The sequence below is a fragment of the Manis pentadactyla genome, chromosome 5 (genome assembly GCF_030020395.1).
Source record: "Manis pentadactyla isolate mManPen7 chromosome 5, mManPen7.hap1, whole genome shotgun sequence".
In the NCBI taxonomy this organism is placed as follows: Eukaryota; Metazoa; Chordata; class Mammalia; order Pholidota; family Manidae; genus Manis; species Manis pentadactyla.
Window position 1 is genome coordinate 90109628 of NC_080023.1, and position 21195 is coordinate 90130822.

Below are 21195 nucleotides of genomic sequence, written 5' to 3' on the forward strand. Positions count from 1 at the left end.
TTAGAACCTATGCAGCAAAAATAAACTGCCTTGAGAAATGTAGATATGGAGAGTGGGCTTACTCTGATTTATCAGTAGCTGTCTTAGTATCACATTAGATTTATGTCCAGCACTGTCATGTCCTTGCTACTTCAAGCAGCAACACACCCCAGCTCTAGTGAATCAGATAAGATGCATGTTTTAGTCTCAAGCATTTTTTCACTATCGTGATTTGGTCACCATAACTAAGGAGAGATGGGCCAGCATAAGAGCAGAGTGAGACAAAATAATAATATTTCTTAATTCCCAAACATCCCTGGCATCCCTATCATTGTCCTGTGGAGAACTTCTAAGGAATATAATTCACCCCACTCTTTTCATGCTAACAGCTGCAGCCCTGTAACAGTTGATTTTCATGAAGGAAGATGAATGTAATCCCAGAAATTCCCCATTTATATCAATTTAAAGGGGTTTTAAAAATAGTGCTTGCGAATTCCATCTGCAGATTTAAATGATTGTAGGAAATATCAAGAAGAAAACTAATCATACAGGAAAAGTGTCACCACACTCTTGGTGACAAGAGTGGGGCCGGGGCAAGTATTGAATTGAAGACCTGTTTTTTATTCCCTTCCCACATTTAATAATGCAGAATTTTGAGAAAATATGTTCTATCGTAACCACAGCAATGTTCTCTCTATTAAATGGAGATGAGAATACCTATTACACAGAAGTGTGTGACTGTAATATGATACCGTATATGAAAGTGTTTCATCAACTGTAATGTGACAGTAAATGTATAACTTTATTATTAAGATAGCAGCTCATATTCCTTTCTTCTTTTTAAGATCAGTGAATAGCAATATAAAAGAATAATTTTAGCTGTTGGCACAATAGCTGGTCTAATAAATTCCAATTGACTTAGAAATATAGAGATTATATCAAAATTACTCATGAAAAATGCATCATAAGCCATAGTGTGCAAAATCAATGGGCCTTTGACATGCAACAATATGTATTATTAGCATTTACTCTATTATTTATGATAATAGGCAACCTCTAAACCTCAGGGACTTACAACAAAGGCTTATTTCTCACTTCTGTGACATGTCAGCTGTGAGTTAGCTGGGGCCCCACCCCATGCTTTTTCTTTATTCCAAAATCCAGTCATAAAGTGTGGTCCCAATCTGAGAAACAGGAAGAGGAAGAGAAAAATGTCCATGCAATGCAGTGGCTCTGAAACCTGCTCAGATATGGGATGTGTCCATTCTCCTCACATTCCACGTGGTAAAGCAAGTGACAAGGCCCACCCTGATTTCAGGGGTGGGAAGAATGTTTCTCCTAGAGGGAGGGGCGCCAGGAAGGGTCCCTGTAATCATCAAATATTTTAAACAAACAAAACATCCTGCCACATAATATATACTAAGTAAATAGACACAATTATGCTCAAGTTCTTACCATTTTCCTATGTACTTTTGGCTATTTTTGTGAATGGTCTAAAGAAAGAAGTGGGAAACCTGACAAGATTTTCAAGTCACACCATGTCAAATGAGATGAATTGAGGAGAAACTCTAAGAGAATGTTAGTTTTTTTAAGTCTTACAGATTTGAATGTTGGGGGTCACCAGAATGGACATTCAAAAGTGGATGGACTTTTAACAATTTCAAGAATTCTCTCTGACCACAGTTCCAAGCCCAGCCTTGCCACTTATGAGCTCTCAGACCAAGGAAGTCACTGCATCAGAGTTCTTGCAGATGCCAAAATGCTTTATATCTCCAAGGAGTTTGAGAGAAGGAGGAAAGGCAAAGTAGAGATCTGAAGGAAAGAGATGTATTGATCTTAAATTTGATTTACTGGACAGATCACCCAGAGTGGGAAGGAAATCTCAGTGTGGTCTTCATGGACAGGATGAAGTATTTCTTTGAGACTATCTTTCAATCTCTATTTACAGAAGTGATTGTCTGAGAATTGATTTCTTTGCCTTCCCAAATGTAATGAGTTAAGATGTATGAAAGTTCTTTGAAGCATGGTAGAAAGTGCTAGAATATTAGCTGCTACCTGCTAAGTGACGTGTGAAGGAGCAAACTGTTTTACTTACTTCACTTCTGTAAGTTCGTAAATGTGCTTCCTTGACTACAAAAGGATTTGATGTGATTTTGCAGAGAATAGAGAAGTCTACTGGGACCTCATCTCTGAATATTCAAGTGTAGCAGAGCTTCCAAACCAAGGTGAAGGCCTGGAAAAAACAGAGTAACTCCACAGGAAAGCACCAGCCCGGAGCCACTAACCCACAGAGCCCCAGAGCTACCTCACCTGCTAAGTTAAGGACATGACGTTTCTAAGACACTAAATTCATATACAAATATGCAAAATATTTGGAGACACAAAACCCACTTTTAAAAGAAGCTGGGAGCCTGGAACATATTAACATTTTTAAAACCCTACAACATAAAATAATGAGTCAACCAATCAAACTAAGAGCAAATAAATTCATAAAATATTTGTCAGGATGCCATAATGTGGCTCAGCTACCCGTGCTTTAGTGCATAGATGCAGGCAGAGAAAACTGCACCATATGACAAAAGAAACAGAGGAAGTTTCTAAAGGTCAGTTCTTTCCTGAAAATACCAAATTGTACCAAACAACACATTTTTATGGCTTTCTTTGACCAGTCTGGTTCGGGTGTTTCCCTCTGACTGGACCCTTTGACCAGAGTAAGAGAAACTCTCATTTGACACTTGAGACCTTAATAAGAAATCTCACCTCTTTCTCTCTTCATTACTCTCAGTTTTTCCTACTCCCTGCCCCACTCACCCTCCACCCCAACCTTTCTCTTAATTATTTATCCTTTTCCTCTACCAAGGCTTTCCTCGGTAAGGCTAAACATCATGATAATCTTTCTATAAGTTTTTTGTAAAAATTGTTTGCCTAAATACAAGCTACATTTTGGGCCAACCTGAGTTTTGCTCTAGTTTAAAAACAGGAAGCCACTGGCTTAGTCTTAGAGATCTCTTGCTATACAGAAATATCTGTTACATCCATGGCTATTTAGTACTGTGTTGCAAAAAAAGGCCTAATTTGGAAAACCTTAATATTTACACATATAAATACCAATGTCTTGCAGCTCCTAAAGGGAGCAATTACAAAAATATTTCCATGGGGACGGGATCCACATGACTTTGATATAGTCCCACTGAAAGTTTGATTTCATGAAAAATGAGTGAGAACCGAAAGAGATATGCTGCAAACCTAGTCACGTTATTTGGTTCAATACTGTCTGCTGTGATATCATCTCTCTGTGGAGTTTCTTGGTATGACTTCTTCCTGATACACCTGTGTGTTTAAAATGTACCAGAAAAAGTACAAAGTATAGATAATATATTTTCTATTTGGAGTCTTTTATAATCTTCAAATCTTCAGAAAAATGTTAAACAGAAATCTCCTATATTAGGGAATAAAGGGCCTCAATGGAAAATACCAAAACACAGATAGAAGGAATAATTCAGGAGAAATGGGGTTTTAATTGGGTGAAAGAATCTCTCTCCTCCTATGTCTCTTAGTGTCATATTTTGATGCCTTTCAGCCAAATTTGTATGGAATTAGCATGGTGATGACCCATTTTGCATATTTTAAATGCCTTCTGTGTTAGGGACTATATGTACTGAGCAGGCAACAAAAAAGATGCAGAAATATATGGTAAAAATATGCTGGAGTTATATGTAATGGTGGTTTCATAAAATGCAAAGTAATGTTTTTGTGAGCTGAGCAGATACAGTGACTAACAGTATGTACTGGCAAGGTACTCCAGTGATTTTGCCCTATGTTTCTTCTGTTGGTTGTTAAAATGTTCATGTAGGCCTCCATTTCATTTATAAATACATTAATATTTAGACATTAGTTCAAACACATTCTTTATTAGAAAAGGGTTCCTTCTATAAAATGTAGGCAAAAATCTATAATTTCCCTTTTCTGTGAAATATTTTCTTGAATGTAAGTAATAACAATAACCATTTTAGAATTCATCCTTTCATAAGACAAACAGAAATCCTCTCAAATGTAAATTGGTTTAAAAGAAACAGTGTATGCAATTAGAAAATCAATATACTTACAGTATATAAAAGAGTCTTATTTAATTATACCTTTCAAGAACTAAAAAAGATCTACAGTCTGTAAGGGAACCCCTTTTTCATTTCAATGTCAACCTTTACTTAATAGCATTAAGTGGTTTTGCAATATAACCTTGTTTTGAAATGGTCACATCAACCTTATTTCTTTGATTGGAAGGAAATAGGAAAATAAACTTACATTTGTTTAATTTAATTTTTGTTCTCTTTTGAAATTCTGAACACTTTTCCTTTCTCAGCTGAGCAGAAGACTTGAAACAGAGAAATTAGAATAAAAAAGATCTCATAATATTTGAGCATCTTCAATGAATTTAAATGACATTAAAACTATTTCTAAAATTTTAATAGAAAATAATAAATACTTACTTGGACATCTAGGAATCACACAAGCATTCAAAATATTAATTCCATAACTATTTGGCCTATTTAAACTACCATTATTAGAAGCCAAAATATTGCCCTCACAGAAAAAGTACAGAAAAATAACAATTCTACTATTTAATCAGGGAAATTTTTAAGTTTTTTTTTGCATTTACTTAGGAGAATATTGTTGCCTCAAAATATCCTACCTGAATTATTACAGCCTAATTTATCTAATCCCAACTTGACCCTCTCTTATCAACCTTCCGTACTTCAACCAAAGTGATAGCAGGAGAATGCTGTGTCCTTCTGCTTGAGCATTTCTCCACTCTTTGTAGGATGAAATTCAAATTGCTGGAGCACACTGCTTAGTTTCATCATCTCACTTCTGCCGATATCTTTCCTTATTTCCTGCCACACTACATACCCTTCCCTACCTATTTGTTGTCACCCAAATGATCTCTCTCACTCACCTTTCTATGTGTTTTATTTACTTACCTGTCATTTCCACCCCCTAAAATAGTCTTTGTCCCCATTTTAATCAAATTAATTCTAATCTTGCAAGATTCAACTCAAGAATCATTTCCTGCTAAAAGTCTTTAGGGACCACTTCCCGCTTCCTGTCCTCTGATGTCCATGCCCGGTCATTAGCTCCCACACTGACAGGCACATAGCAACTTCTAGAACAGAAAAAGCCAAGAGATTGCAACATGGAAGAATTATCTGCTGACTTGAATTAATCATTTCTTAATGTCCAATATATTGTTGCTTTGGCTTTCTTCTCAGTACTGCCCAACATGTGTGCATGTGCACACACACATGTACACACACAAATGTGACACTAGCACTGGTATCAGAGGCCTGGTAAGGACTAAGAACCAGCAGTTGAGCGGGTGATTGCTCAGCTAAACTGTCCCTGTGTTCATATTGGTTAACAGCCTCCACCCTCACTTCAGCCACAGAGCTCAGGTTATTTCATCCTGACTTCTTTTGGGTTACTGTTCCATTCTGCTTACTTAAGTCACCTTCCCTGATTAATATACAACCATCATTTTTATCATTGGATCTCAAATCTTTTACAAATATCACCCCAATTTCTTTGAGATGGGTAGATATCACTATGACTCCTATTCTCCTAGTTATAATCATGCTTCATGATCACAGGACCACTCAAATCACTTTAAACATAATTATTCATTAATTCAGTCAGTATCACACTAAGAAAGTGAATTCTAATGCCACCAGCTCTGCTGCTAATCATATCTATTTTCAGTTCTAGAGCTTCAGCTAATGGTTAAACTAGACTATAAGGAGCAAAATCAACTGTATTTCAGTGTTTGAGCTCACTGTTTTGCCAAAACAAATCCCCATTTTACACAACTGTCCTCTTATTATCTGAGAATTGGATGCAAGAAATAAGTCAACATTGAAAGAAGAAAGTCCTTATCCAGTAAAGAAAATACTTTTCAACCCTGAGAGCTACTTAGTTTCAAGGTAAATAATGCATTTTCACAGGCGCACAGAATTGGCCAAAGGCTACAGCTGTACTTTCCAGTGGGTGGGAATAGTTGACACGTAGCTCTCTTGATGAAGAGAGAGGTCCTCTGGGGGCCCACCTAGTCGGCATGAGCAGCATCGGGCCACACATGTCCTTCCTGACCATGCGTGTCGGGGCCTGCCTACTTCCCCACACATGGCCCATACTCCTGCAGCCTAGAATCAGACTGGCATTCCAGCCAAGGGTTGTAACAAGTGCAAGAAAGAGGATCTAAGCATTTGGAAGCACTTACTTGCTTTTTATTTCTGGAGCAAAGCCCTCTATTACTCTGGTAAAGAGAGGAATGGGCCTTGTTTTTAGATTGCAGAGTGTTGAGATGCCAAAGACTAAAGTGTGAAAGGAAAAAAATAAAAGATTAACACCTAGAAGAGAGTTAAAGTGTCTGGCAAGTAGCAATGAATTTGATCACCCTCTGGTATTTTCCATTCTGTTTTTGAATCTGATAGAAAGTTTTTTGGTTAAGGAGGAATGTACCTATGTAAGCAAAAAATTGCGTATTTTGATTATGGAGCAACCTACCTAAAAGAGCTGAATATTAATGTGTTCTATCTAAATAATTATACACATATTACTATATTACATCAAAAATCATTAGAAATTTTATGTTAGTGAGGATTGATATTTTTTTTTCTGTTTAAGGTTGAGTTTTCTTTGTAATCATTAAAAATGTAAAGGTGGAATGACAGGAAATGATGATTCATTGAATAACACTTTTATTCTCCCACATTAAGCCTTGCCAACCTTTAATCAACAGTGTTCTCTGCACGCAAAATCCACAAAGATCTTCCTGAATTGTGTTTATTCACAGTGCAAAGACACCTCATGAAAAACACAGAATTTGCTATAGGCTGATTAAAATAATCTTTCTAGGTTTTAATCTTTAAAAGATTTCAGACTTTAAAAAAACCTCTTGATATATAAAGCATAATTTGAATATTTATAAGTTGAATATATATATATGCAACTGAAGTATAATCTCTGATTGTTGAATATACTGGAACTACATTTGAAAATGTATAAAAGAGAATAAATAAATAAATAAAGTATTATATAGTCCTCCCTGGAATTTTAAAATAGTACCATCAATACAATTGTCTAAATGATTTCATAATTTCATTTTTGCCTTTCATTTTTCTCTTCTACTCTCCTGCAAGTAGAAACAGATTAGTGGAGATACAGGGCAGTGAGGGACATAATGATAGCATTGGGTTTGAGAGATGAATAACAAGGGGAAATTGTAGAGTGTCAAAGAGTACAGCAATTGTTTTTCAGACCGTGCTGATTCGCAATTAGTAGAGCATTGAGTAGAAGTAAAACATGAGTATGCTTGAAAGGAATAAAACACATTTTGGGACCATATTCCCTTTAGTTAATTTTCACCTTCTCACTGAATGTAATTCCACAGAGGTAAATAGTGCAACCGGTTTTACAAAGAGGAAAACTGAGCCTCAGAATCAGTAGAAACAAAGTTTAGCAGAGTCAAGACTCAATTTCCTGGGCTTTTTCTATTATGCCATGTTGTATCATCATTCCATGTTTTTCTCAATGAAAGAACTGTGACATTGCAATGAAAGTCAATGTGATTTTGATGAAAGTTTCCAGTGTTCAAATCTGGAATATTCTCTCAGAGTGACAATTAAATTCAGAAAATTCTCTCACAACAATTGAAGTCCATAACATTCACTTAAAGTAACAGATCAAAACTCCACAATAAGGCCATTCAGGGCAATCTTGCTCCAAATACCTCTGAGCTAGCCACAGGAATTAAGGACAGGGGAAGAGATTTCCTGAGTCCTCCTAACCTGCACATAAAGGCAGATCAAAATAAGCCTCAGCATCAGGCACTTTAATAAAGTAAAGTGGGTACTGTGGGCAAAGTAGTAAGTGACACCAACTATTATTGTCCCCTCCATTTTCTCAGCCTTTGTCCCCGTCATTTTCTTCTACAGCGTATGCCCTGAAAAGGACCTGTTAGGGATGTTATGACAGGCCTGATGCTGAAGCTCTGGTCTTGTGACAATCCAGAGGTCAGATTGGATTTCTGGATCACCACTATCCAAATGGAAGAGAAGTTGTATACCAACTACAGTTGCTCTGCCTTGTAGCCAAGATGCATCCCCTTATCAGGGCCTGCTCCTCACAGATCCATCTCTTCTTATCATACCAAACATGGAGTTCACTCCTCATTGGCTTGTTTCCTCTTCATATCTGTTATGGGAGTGAGGGCCTCACTATTATTGATTCAGCTACTCTTTCTTGCTTAGAAAGTTTATTATAATAATATAGGAATTAAATAACTCTTGCAGTGAGGTCTTGTTGGCCAGTAAAACAGTGCTTAAATTGTTCCCTCATAACAGTACATGCTAGGCCAAAACACATTCAGTGTAGCTCTAACCACAGCAATATTCTTTTAAAATATTTTCCATCTGAATCTACATAGGCAGTTATCTGATGAGGCAATTTATGCAAAATTTGTAATGTTCTTGCAATGAGAAAAAGGAAATAATCATAGTTCAGTAACTATCTAAGCAATGAAGAGATTCTCTCTTAGGTATCTCCAAAGAAAGCTTCTTTTTTCTTGTCAAAAACCAATTACATCTCTAAAATTGACTCCACCATGCAATGCATAGATATTCACAGGAGCAACAGAAAGTGCCCTGCATTATTGAGTACAGAAGAGTTTACAATGGTTTGTACTCATGTAAACATAACTAAGCTGGAACTAAGTTGTTTAGAATCCCCTTCCGTGTATGTTTCTGGTGTAGAGAGGACCAAAAGAGACATCTCTGAGTGATTTGGAAGGCTGATGTGAACCTGCAAATGTGAGATGGGTGTGGACACCAGATATCCCTAGAGCTTGTGGACATTGTCACTGCTCTCTGGCTCATCTCTCTGAGAAGCTGCAGCATCTGAGCCTTTGGCTCCCCCAGCTTTCACTGCACCTTCTGCTTCTCTCATTGCTTCTTCTGCAAAGGACCTGCTCTGTTGAGGTTGGAGGATATAAGAGACCAGGCCCAATATGACCTCTCATGTTCTAGATTGTCTTTGTTTTTCTCTGCTTTGGGGTCCAACCTTTCTTTTCAACTGTTGACCTACAGCAACTTCACACCACCACCAGACGGAGGAGCAAAAGCTTTACAGAAATGTCTTCACCAGCTGCCACAATTGCATAAGGTGTTTTCACTGTAATAAATTCCTATTCCATATCACTCCCAGTGGTTCCACCTCTCTTACTGATTGCTGAACAATCCAGAATCGTACCCAGGGAACAGGGACTGGACCCTGATAAGTAAGGAATTGGTGATGAATCTCTGCCTGAATTTCAGTACCCATGCTCTAATGCAGTATGCCCCTTTGAACATTGGCTAGCTCTGTGACTCACTTTTGACTTACTGAATATGGCAGAAGTGATGCTCCATGGCTTTTGAGGCTGGGTCATAAGAAGTTTACAGTCTGCCTGGTTGTCTTAGAAAACTCAGTGTGAGAAAATAGACACAGTGTAAGAAGTTTCATCACTGAGACTACAATGCTGTAAGAAACCCCAGTGACTTTACTGGTGCCCAAAGAAAGCAGAGAAAGCAAACCACACCCCTAGAAGAATGGTCCTGGGTGGACCTATTATTGCTGGGAAATACAAACTTTAACACTGCATTCACCTTGTCTCCCAATTTCTTCTCTCCATACTGTTTCTGGTATTCTTACTTGCAAACTCTCTTCACTCCAATCCATTATACACATCATTACTAGGTTAAATCATCCAGGAATATCATACTTATTATGTCATCTTACTATTAAATAATCCTTCAAAGGGTTCCACTATATATGAGTAGAAAGTCTAAAATGTTTTATCCATCATCTCTATTTCTGTTTTTTACTACCACCCAGAATCAATTTTCCCACTTCCAGCCAAAGTAATCTTGCAATATCCCTAGTGATGCCCAGGTTGGTGCCACCCCATAGCTGTGCTTACCCTGCCCTCCCAGTAGACTTCCAGTCCTCCTATTTACCTGCATGACTGACCCATCCTTCAGTGACCAACCTAACCCCTACGTCCTTGAGGTTTTCCAGTTTCTTTCTCTTTTCTTTGTTACACTTATTACAGAAATCTTAGGTTTCCGTATATATTTTGATTCCCTAATTAGATTACACTTATATTGAGAAAAAGATATATTTGTAATTCATCTTCATATTTTTCTCACAGGAAGTATTTGTTGGATTGGTAGATTTATTTTTCCTCTTTTATGATCTTCAAATAATGTTACGCAAAAGAAAATGAAGTGTCCCAAACCATAGTGAAGCAATCCCACTGACAGCTTTTAATGGAAATGTCAGTAAAACTATCACTAGCTCTGGAATTTACACTCAAGAAAGGACTATGCAGTAATTTTACCTAATCTTTAAAAGTATAAAAAAAATATTATGAACTCCTCTCACGCTAGTGGTTGTACTTTTAAGACAATACATAACAAAAAGCTACTCTGCATTCCATGTTACTTTTAAATGAATTTCTATTTTATTAGTTATAGCAGCATGCATATAAAATTCAAATCATATTATAAATCTCTATGGTATGTTAATTATTTATTTAGTCTATAGTCAATGATTGGGATAAATAGACATTCTAAGGCACTTTGAAAATAACCTCATTTCTCTAAATTTTCTACTCTTTCATTCTGACATCCCTTTAAGGGATTGTTTTTGAAGTATTGTCACTGTTTAAATGTCACTCTAGAAAAGTTCAGCTTGGTTTAGTAAAAACCTAGATACTTAGAAAAAGAGGAATGATTAGAGTTGTAATAGGTCCCTGCAACTAATTTTATGGACACGAAAATATCATATAAAAATTTGTGATAACATAGAAAATTATTTTTATAATGTTTTATAAAAATTATATATGCATATATGTATACATTTTATGAACATAGATATACACACAAAAATATATGCAGAGAGAAAATCATGAAAGAAAATAAAGTGTTACATTTTCTTTGTATTTGTTTAATGAGAGTATCTTTTATCTATATTTTCAAATATTCTATATAAGGAACACATATTATGATTTACTGTAAAAAAAAATACTTAATTTTTAAAGGTCAGAGATACTACCTAAACATTTTTCACTCTGTGACTCTAACAACTATCAATATAGTCCTAAAAACTATTCATTCATTGAGCTTAACTCACCAATAAAGAAAATGTACTGCCTTAGCTACAAAGTAACACTTTAAAAAGCTATATTGCATACAATATGACAAGAGCCAGGGGCTTTAAAATGCTTTTATATTCTCTGATTTTGTGGACAAGCCCATGTTCCGCCCCGCCATTTACTTGACAACTTTAGGCTTTAATCATATTCCCTCTCAGCTTTCATGTTTCTAGCCTAAACATGAAAACTGACTTCTTGAGTCGATGTTCATATACAAACCCCTTGATCATTTTACTTACTGTTCTCTGGGACCCTTCCAGCTCTGTTTGGTCTGAGGAGTGGTGACCTGGAGAGTATGTTGTGTTCCCATTCTTACACAATCATAAGATGATGTTTTCTGAGTTGTTTCCCGGTTTCTTCACGAGGCAGGCCACTGGTTTGATGGCTTGGGGAGGAGAGTGTGATCTTTCCTAGGCCACTTCCTTGGTTAAAACTAACACCTTAAGCCATCAATTCTATGCACTTTAAAGTAATTTCAGTTGGAGATTTTATAATTCAAGCAATGTACTAAAATGTTAATAATAATAGAACCAAAAAAAAAAAATGCAGTCTCTAGAGGATCTCTACATTATCATTCTCTCGTTGGAAAAGTGCTTATTTATTCTTGCCCTTTATTGCCTGTCTTTAAGTACTTATCCACAATAAAAACATTTCCCCTAATATCATGGTAACTATTAAAAAATTTTTCCTCTGTCATTTTGTCTTTTATCTAATAGTTTATTTTTGCACTGAAGTAATCTGACCACGTATTACTGATTCTAACAACTTGTCATGCCTCCTACTGAAAGTCGTTTTTTACACTCTTCTACTGAAAGCACTTAAATGCATGGGACTCCCAACTGGGAGATTTCCACTGGCACCTTAGAGCTGATTATTAGAAGACCTTTCACCCATAATACAGTACGTTCTGAATCTCAGTGATTCTGGAATGAATTAAAATAAATTGGAATGAAATTCCTTCTCAAACTTCTGACAGCCAGCTTTTCCCTTGTTTTCTTTTTTGTTTGTTTTTTTCTAAATGATGAAGTGTGAAAATTGTCCTGGGTTTAGGAAAGACATAGATATAAATATAAATATAGTTATAGATACAGAAAAAAAAATCAGGGAGACAGTATTTTTCCAAGTGAATATTCCATTAAATTCCATGAAATCTATGATCAAAATAATCTCAACTCACCATGTGTGAAAAAAGGACTGTTCTAGTTCTACATTTTACTCTTTAAAAATTGAGAGGAGATATTCATATTTTAAAAAGTGAATGTTGACACTCACATAGACCCTTATACAAAAATTAACCTCTGATTATCATAGACCTAAATGTAAAATCTAAACTATAAAATTTCTAGGCCAAACATAAGAGAAACATATTTGTGAACTTAATGACTTCTTAGACACAAAAAGGAGGAAACAAACAGAGTTGATTTCAGAATTCATTAAAATGTAGAACTTTTGTGCTTCACAACATATTGTCAAGGAAAACAAAAGACAAGACTCAAGCTGTGCGAAAATATTTCCAAAAATGTATATTTGATAAAATGTTTGTTTGATAAAAAACCTGTATCTAGAATATGTAGAACTATGACAGCTCAGTAGCAAGAAAACAATCCACCATTTAAAAATGACCAAAATATTTTAGCAGACATTTTACCAAAGAAAAGATGGTAAATAAGCTATAAAAAGATGCTCAACATTAGCATTTCTTAAGTAAATGCAAATTACAACCATAATTGGATATCACCACTCTCAAGAATGGCTAAGATTTCAGAAGACTGACCACACCAGGTACTGGCTTAGACGTGGAGTGGAATCCTTATACATTGCAGATGGAAATATAAAAATCAAACAGCCACTTTGGAAAACTGTTTGACAACTTCTATGAAGTTAAATATACTTAACTTACCATATGACCCAGGAATCTTACTTCTATTTATTTAACCAAGAGTTAAATACACACTTCTATCCAAAGACTTGTACATAGATGTTGTATTATTCTGCTTAGGCTGCTATAACAAAATGCCATGGACTGGATGGCTTAAACAAAATATATTTATTTCTCACAGTTCTTGAAGCTGTAAAGTCCAAGATAAGGTGCTGGGAAAGTAGATTCATTCTGAGACTTTTTCCCCTGGCCGCTGGGCACGTGCCCTCTGTCCGTGAGCTCACATGACCTCTCATGTGTGTGCTCAGAGAGAGAGCGCTCTGCTGTCTCCTCTTCTTATAAGCCCTCATTTATGTATTACATCTGTATGAACTAATTTAACCTTTGTCACCTCACAGGTCCTATCTCCAAATACAGTAACACTGGGGATTAGGCTTTCACATATGAATTTGGTAGGGGGGGACACAAACATTCAGACCATAACATATATAGCAAATTTATTCAAAATAGTCAGAAAACAAAAACAACTCAAGTATCATTAACTAATGAATGAATAAACAAATTGTGGTGTATCCATATAATGGGATATTAATTGGCAATAAAAAGAAGTAAATAACTGATACATACAGAAACATGGAGGAATATCTAGATAGAAGGCAGATCCGAAAGGTCATAATACTGTGAGGTTCTATTTATAGGACACTCGGAAAAGGCAAAACTAATCATGAATTAGATTAGTGAATGTTCAAGGGCCAGGTGTAGAAGAAAGGGACAGAGTATAAAAGGGCACAAAGGAACTTCTGGGGGTGATGAAAGTATTCTGCTTTTGATTGTGGTTGTGATAGAGTATACATGGCTGTATATACTTTTCAAAACCTGTCAAACTATACACTTAAAAATGTGAATTTTACTGTATGTAAATCACACCTCAGTAAACTTGGTTTGAATTAAAAAGGAAAAAAAAGTGAACATGAGAAGCTGAGAACTACAGAAAGCCTACATAAAATGCTCACAATTGTAATGGCACCAGAAAGGCAGATTTGGTGGTAACGTTTCTTAAAGGATCTTTGACTCATTCAACACACATATGCCAATAAATGTGTAGTTACTGGTCATCTATAAATGAACAGCACAGTCTCTGCTCTCAAGAAGCTCAGTAACTAGTGGAGCGTAATTGCTACATTGCTACCATATCTACTAAATAGCAGTAGTAGACTAGCATTTCTACCAAATCATGGAGTATGAGAACAAAAGTAAAATGCTTGTCCAGTATGTCCCTTCCCAAAGTTTCTCTCCTCATGTTTTGAATAAGAAAAAAAATAGCTGGTATTTAATATTCAGGGCTGCTGTGAACTAAATTCTCTCCCCCCAGTGTTTATATGTTGAAGCCATAACCACCCGTGTGACACTATGTGGAGGTGGGGCCTTTGGAAGGTAACTAGGTTTAGGTGAGGTCATGAGAGAGGGGCCCACAGGATGGTATCTGTGCCCTTCTAAGAAAAGACACCAGAGAGGTTGCCCTCTCTCTCTCTCTCCACCAGATGAAGACAGAGCAAGAAGGCAGCCATCAGAAAGCCAGGAAGAGAGCACTCCCTGGGGAACCAAATCAGCTGATTCTCAGCCTCCAGAACTATGAGAAATAAATTTCTGTTGTTTAAGCCACCTGTCAATGGTATTTTATTATGGCAGCCCAAGCTAACTAATACTAGGGCCTTTCAATATTTAGAATATCAGTTAACTGTAAGGACACCTGGAAGTTCACTACATTTTCAAGCACCTTGAACCAATGTCAGACTTTCTGTAATCAACATTACACTATGCTAACAATGGCATTGGGCTCAGGATGCTTTCTCATTAGAATAGCAGGCTAGAAGAGTATCAGAAATCATCACTCGTGAACATATTTGATAGGCAGAGAGGTAGAGCAAAGGTAGAGAGTTGGGAGGGGTAGGGAGCAGAAGGCTGTAATTTTATTATGTATACCATGGTAGGCAATTTGATATTTAGGGGAGAAAAAAAGGCTTTGGAGAAAAGCAGATCTGGATTCAAATCCTGGCCCTTTCTCTTCTAAGTTGTGTGGTCTTAAGCAAGTTATTTAAACTCTGAACCTCAATCCTCCCATCTGTAAGATGGACATAACAAGCAATCCCTGCCTCAGGAGTTGTTGTGGGCATTAAACGAGATAATGTACACAAGAAATACTTATATACAGTAGATTAATTAGTTCTTGCTGCTTTTGCACCACAGCTGATCCTAGAAAAATAGGCCACTGAGGTTCAATCAAAAGCCAAATTAACTCTGTCAAGTAAATACAAGCCCCAGCATTACCTCTCTTGGGAAATATTTAAAACGAGTCCTTAAAGTTCAAGATCAAGGCACAGTTGCTGCTATATGACATGAAAATATCAAATATTTGTGGTAGGAAGAGCTGTAGCAAAATGGTTTCGTTCAAAATGCTTAATGCCTACTGATAGAATGACAAACCTCCATGTCAAAATAGTAGACAAGTGGTTTAGGTTGTGAGGGAATAAAAGAATCTTATTGAAATACTTAAAGTACTACCACCCTGTCCTCTACCTTTACCTACATTTGTTTATAGCTTAGTGATAAACATAATATTTTAAAAGAGGAGAAAGTAGTGGAATCTAAGGCCCACTGAGATATCCCCCAAAGTAGGAATTTGTTAAAATTTCTAAAACAGTTGATTTACATCCAGGAATGAGAAGTAATCTTAAATAATATTCTTGAATATAATTATCAGCCAAGTTAAAACTATTCTTATTAATGCCTGCACATGATACACAATTCACAGTGGATCCAGCATCCATTTAATTTCAACCAATGGCACAAAGAACCTAAAGTGCTCTTCTAACTTGAACGTACTTCAAGGCCATCGCATCGGCGTCACTCTGTGAATGGTCGGCACTGCCCTCTAGTGGCAGGAGTGGCTAATCACAGCCCTGTCCTTCGGCGACCCCAGGGAAAGCAGCGGTGCCAGGGGCGGCTTATCATAAGGAAAACACTTCTCGGGACTAGGCCCTAGTGCCCAGTGAGATCATATTAACATTTTTTTTTTATTTTACCATGAGCACTTCGCCGGGCTTGCAGTGGAAATTTGAAAGGGTTGGTTTGTTGAGCCTGATGGAAAAACTCTAAGAAGCAGAGGATTAGTGACCCTGACCTCGCAAAGATTTAGAATCTAGATGTAATGACCTCAGGGACTCACCACACATACAAACTGAACAACAGAGATTCAGTAATCTTACATATGTGTCTGCTTATTCTATTTGCAGTGCTCCATGGGGAACTGGAAGACCTTGGTCAGTCATTTAAAAACAGGTCTGGAACTCCTATGCAGGAAAACAATTGGACATTGTGCAAAGGCACACACACACAAATATCCTCTCTACTCTCAAGTACATTGGAAATTAATAGGGGTGAGAGGACCCTTAAGTTCAATTTATTTTTCTGCCACTAATAGAGGAATCAAACATGCCAGCAGTTGTAAACAAAAAATACAAGGAAGGAGAGAGAAAGCAGAATCGTGAGATTGGGAAAAAGATGCTTCAGGTAAAACCAAAAATGATAGGGTTTTAATTTTTTAAGGGGTAAGTAGGACGAGTGATGTTAAAGATAAATGATCTATTTCGGTTCTGTCATTTTGAAGACAGGAAAACAATGGGTCCAGAAATTTGATTTGACTTTCCTAAGTTCCAAATCAGTACATGGAAAACTACTATTCAAAACCCCACTTCAGGAGTTACCCTATCTCACGTCATGGGCTACCTTATAAGAGCTAAACTTTTGTTCAATTTGGACCCTAAGAGAAATCCTGAATGTGAAATACGCTATTTTAAATGAAACCCTTTCTCCTGTAGCTCCTCTGGGAGAGCTGATCTCCCAGCTACTCTGATCTCTGGCCCGGGAGATGAGCTCGCTGAGTGAGGTCGCACACCTTGGCCATTCCCTGACGCACGTGGGGGATCGTGAAGGTGATGCTGGCAATTTACACTCACTTCCATTTCATTTTCTGTGAAGTTTAATTTCATGTATTTAAATTTCCTTATACTTCACATATTATTCTAAGTGTACTTCATTTAGGGCATAGTATTCTTTCCTGCTTTTCTCTCTTGAATGTAAGTATCAGTCGAATTCATACTGTTTCTAGTACAGTCTTCCCTGGCTTTTTCTTTCCCTTTCCCTCGCTAACACCATTGGCTGCTCTGCCTCCACCTCAGGCAGCAAAGCCAGAGGGGCTATCTGAGTCTATACTCCTAGAATATCTAAAAGTGAGAAAGAGAAGAGGAGAAATCCATGGAAAATCCTTAGACTTCAAGATTTCCATTTAGGGATTTCAGATTGTTTGGATAAGTTTCAGATAAACACCCCCATTCTTGGTGTAGTAGATGCATATTTTTTAGCCTCCAGAGAGGAACACTGATCTGAAAAAATTGTCATTTCTCAGATAAATTATAATTTGCTAATCCCCAAAGGCCATCTGACAGGTTTCATGGTTATTCTGACAGACTTCAATAAAAATAAAGGATGTCTTAAATAAAACTGAAAAAAGCTAATTTTGATCAATTAAAATGGCATAGAATGATGATGTGACTTATCTAATTCTCTTATGCTACTTAGTTAAATAGGAACAAAATGAATTATATGATGTAATAAACTGTTGTTACATCTAAATTTAAGGACTGGGCTTTTTGGTCAACTAATTATTATGAGTAAGAACAGGTACCATATAGACATAAAGGAATTTGTACTTTTTAAGAGATGAAAATTATAAATACAATTCTTTATGAAAACATACAGTATTATAAATACATAGTACAAAACCTATTGAGCAGAAGTTATTCATTTTTGATGGCTGATTAGGATTTTGCAGTTTCTTAGTATTTTTCTGTGAAAATCAATATTCTTTGGACAAAGACTCAAATTTTGGTTATAATAAAGGTCTTATTGACCAAATAATGGGCAAATAACTATCAGACTTAATAAGTTTAGACTATCAACCCACACTGGGACTTTTAGTCATACGTCAAGACTTTCTCTTAAAGTCTATTACTCAAAGTAGTGCAGGATGAAATGGGATGTCCCCTTGACTTTACAAAATAGCCTGAAACTAACTATCCAGCAATGTTTTCCCAGCATCTCATATGAATGAACTTTCACAGTTTTGACTATGAGAATTTCCTATTTTTTGACAACCATTCCACTCTAATAATGTATTCAAAGAACGTTATGAGGCAAGCAAACATACAAATATGTAGAAGGATCATCATGTCAGCATTATTTAAAATGCAAAAATTAAAAAATTGGATGACGCTAAGTGTTCAAAACAGGGGAAGGGTTAAATATATTAGTGTGGAGCCAAAGGATGGACTCTTCTGGGGCCATAACAGATCAGGCCTCATGAAGCTTCAGTGACCCAGGGAAGGACTCCAATATAATATAAAGTAAAAAAGGAAAAGTCCTAGAGAGAGGTACACCAGCATTTTCATCAGGTAGTAGATCATCCGTAATTTAAATTCTCACCTTTGCAGGGATGTATCTTCAAGAGATTTGGAGGCAAAGAAAGAATAAATGCTGTTACATTTACCTATGACTAAATCTCTACATTCCTCATTTCTTCAACTGAAATTGCATACGTGTCTCATCTCTGTCTTTCTTTTCCTTTCTCAGCATGCAGCCCGCGCCAGACTGCAAGGGCACACGATCAGAGGGAAGCTTTCATGTACATGATTCTTTGCAGCTTTTACATTCCTTTCATTTTTCATTTGACCCCAATAAGTATAAGAGGCGGCAGGATATAGGGACTTACAGACTTCTTGGATTTTTCTGTTATTAATATAGACATTTTAGTATGTTAATGTCAGAGTAAACGTTATGAGAATGAATGTTATTATTAGAGTACTTAACACTGGAGAGTCAAGTTTAAAGTTCAAGTCCTAGCAACTCCACTTAGATCAGTTAGACCTCATCTCAGATATCACCTTCCCAGAGAGGACTCTCTGATGCTCCCTCTTATATGTCCCCCAAACCAATCTAACACATTACTTTGTACTGTCTTTATAAACTTAACAATATCTGAAATAATTTGTCTATGCATTTGTTACATATGTAATGCTCATACCTCCTGTCACCACCACTCCCACGAATGCAACTCCATGGATTCAAGGTTTTGTTCCTCCTACTATCCCCACTGTTTTCCCCCTGGTACCTAGAAGAGTGTCTGGCCTAGAGTAGGTATTAAACAAATGTGTTGAATAAATGAGTGAATGAGCAATAATCTTTTGGAATGTTTACTCTCCTGTAAAATGGATATAATCATACCTACCTTATAGGCTTATCATAAAGATTAAACTGGATAATATATAAGAAGAATTCATATCTAAAATGCCACTTTTTAAATCTTGTGTTTACTTACTATAGCATGTGGGGTTCCTGTACAGTTTTGCCATATCATGATAATGTGACCAGCATTATACCCCAAGAGCTTCTAAGGAATTTTTTCAAAAAGGCAGCTCACTCAACCGTGTGGAAAGCAGTATGGAGGTTCCTCAAAAAACTCAAAATAGAAATACCATTTAACCCAGAAATTCCATTTCTAGGAATTTACCTTAAGAATTTACCTTAAGAAATGGAAGCAACCTAAGTGTCCATCAGTAGATGAATGGATAAAGAAGATGTGTTACATATGCACAATGGAATATTATTCAGCCATAAGAAGAAAACAAATCCTACCATTTGCAACAACTTGGATGGCGCTAGAGGGTATTATGCTCGGTGAATTAAGCCAGGTGGAGAAAGGCAAGTAATGCATGATTTCACTCATCTGTGGAGTATAAGGACAAAGCAAAAAACTGAAGGAACAAAATAGCAGCAGACTCACAGAACCCAAGAATGGACTAACAGTTACCAAAGGGAAAGGGACTGGGGAGGGTGGGTGGGAAGGGAGGGATAAGGGGAAAAGGGGGCATTACTATTAACATATATAATGTAGGGGTGGGGCACGAGGAAGGAAGTACAGTACAGAGAAGACAAGTAGTGATTCTATAGCATCTTACTACACTGATGGACAATGACTGTAAAGGGGTATGTGGGGGGGACTTGATAATGGGGGGAATCTATAACCACAATGTTGCTCATGTAATTGTATATTAATGATACCAAAATAAAAAAAAAAGAAAAAGGAAGCTCACATTTTACACATCAATCAGTATACCTATTAAGTAACCCACATTAAAACCTCTAGGGGCCATATCTGCAGCAGTATTGGCTCTAACTACGTAGACTGTGGAAACATTGAAGAGGAGCAAAAGCTAGATAAGCACCTCTAGATGGCTGAGGCCATGCCTGACAATGTTCTTTAAGAGCTAAGAGAAAGAAGTCATAAGGTGTCAAATAATGAGCAATTGTTTCTGGAGGACTTCCCTGTCCTCAAGGTTCTGCTAGGTGATATACTAATAAATGGAGCAAGTGTACCACCTGGCAAATGGACAGGTTATTTCCTTTGTTGCCTCAAAAGGATACATGGTCCCAAAGAAAACAAACACCATGCTTTAACTTTGATGATTTGTGGGTCCCAAGAAGATTTATAATTTATAACTCAAAATGTTGTCACATTTTAGAGCCCCAGAGAGGCTGAAGGAATGACCTGAAGACACACAGCTACTTAGCTGCTATGTCATACATACCATTTAATTCAGCTAAACTCAATGGCTATTAACTGAGTGCTTGAAGGCCTCTGGCTTTGCACTAACCTGCTGTGGTTTGGGAGCAAGCTAGGAGCATACACAGAGTATTAAACATCTTTGGAACGGAGTTCCTTGAGCAGCTGTTAGGTTTGTTGATCCACCAAGTGAAGTTTGCAGCTGTGCCTCTTACCATCACTTGAGAACAAATAATGACAATTTGTACCTTTTTTTACCTGGTGCCTCCTGGATCCTTACTCTGTCAGCCAACTTCAGCACCCATGTTTGTTTATTCTAAATGTGTTGCACAAAATAACATAAGTATTCCTTGATTTCCCACCTTTACAAACAATAGAGATCTATCTCACTAAAATACTTTTATTGAAAACCCA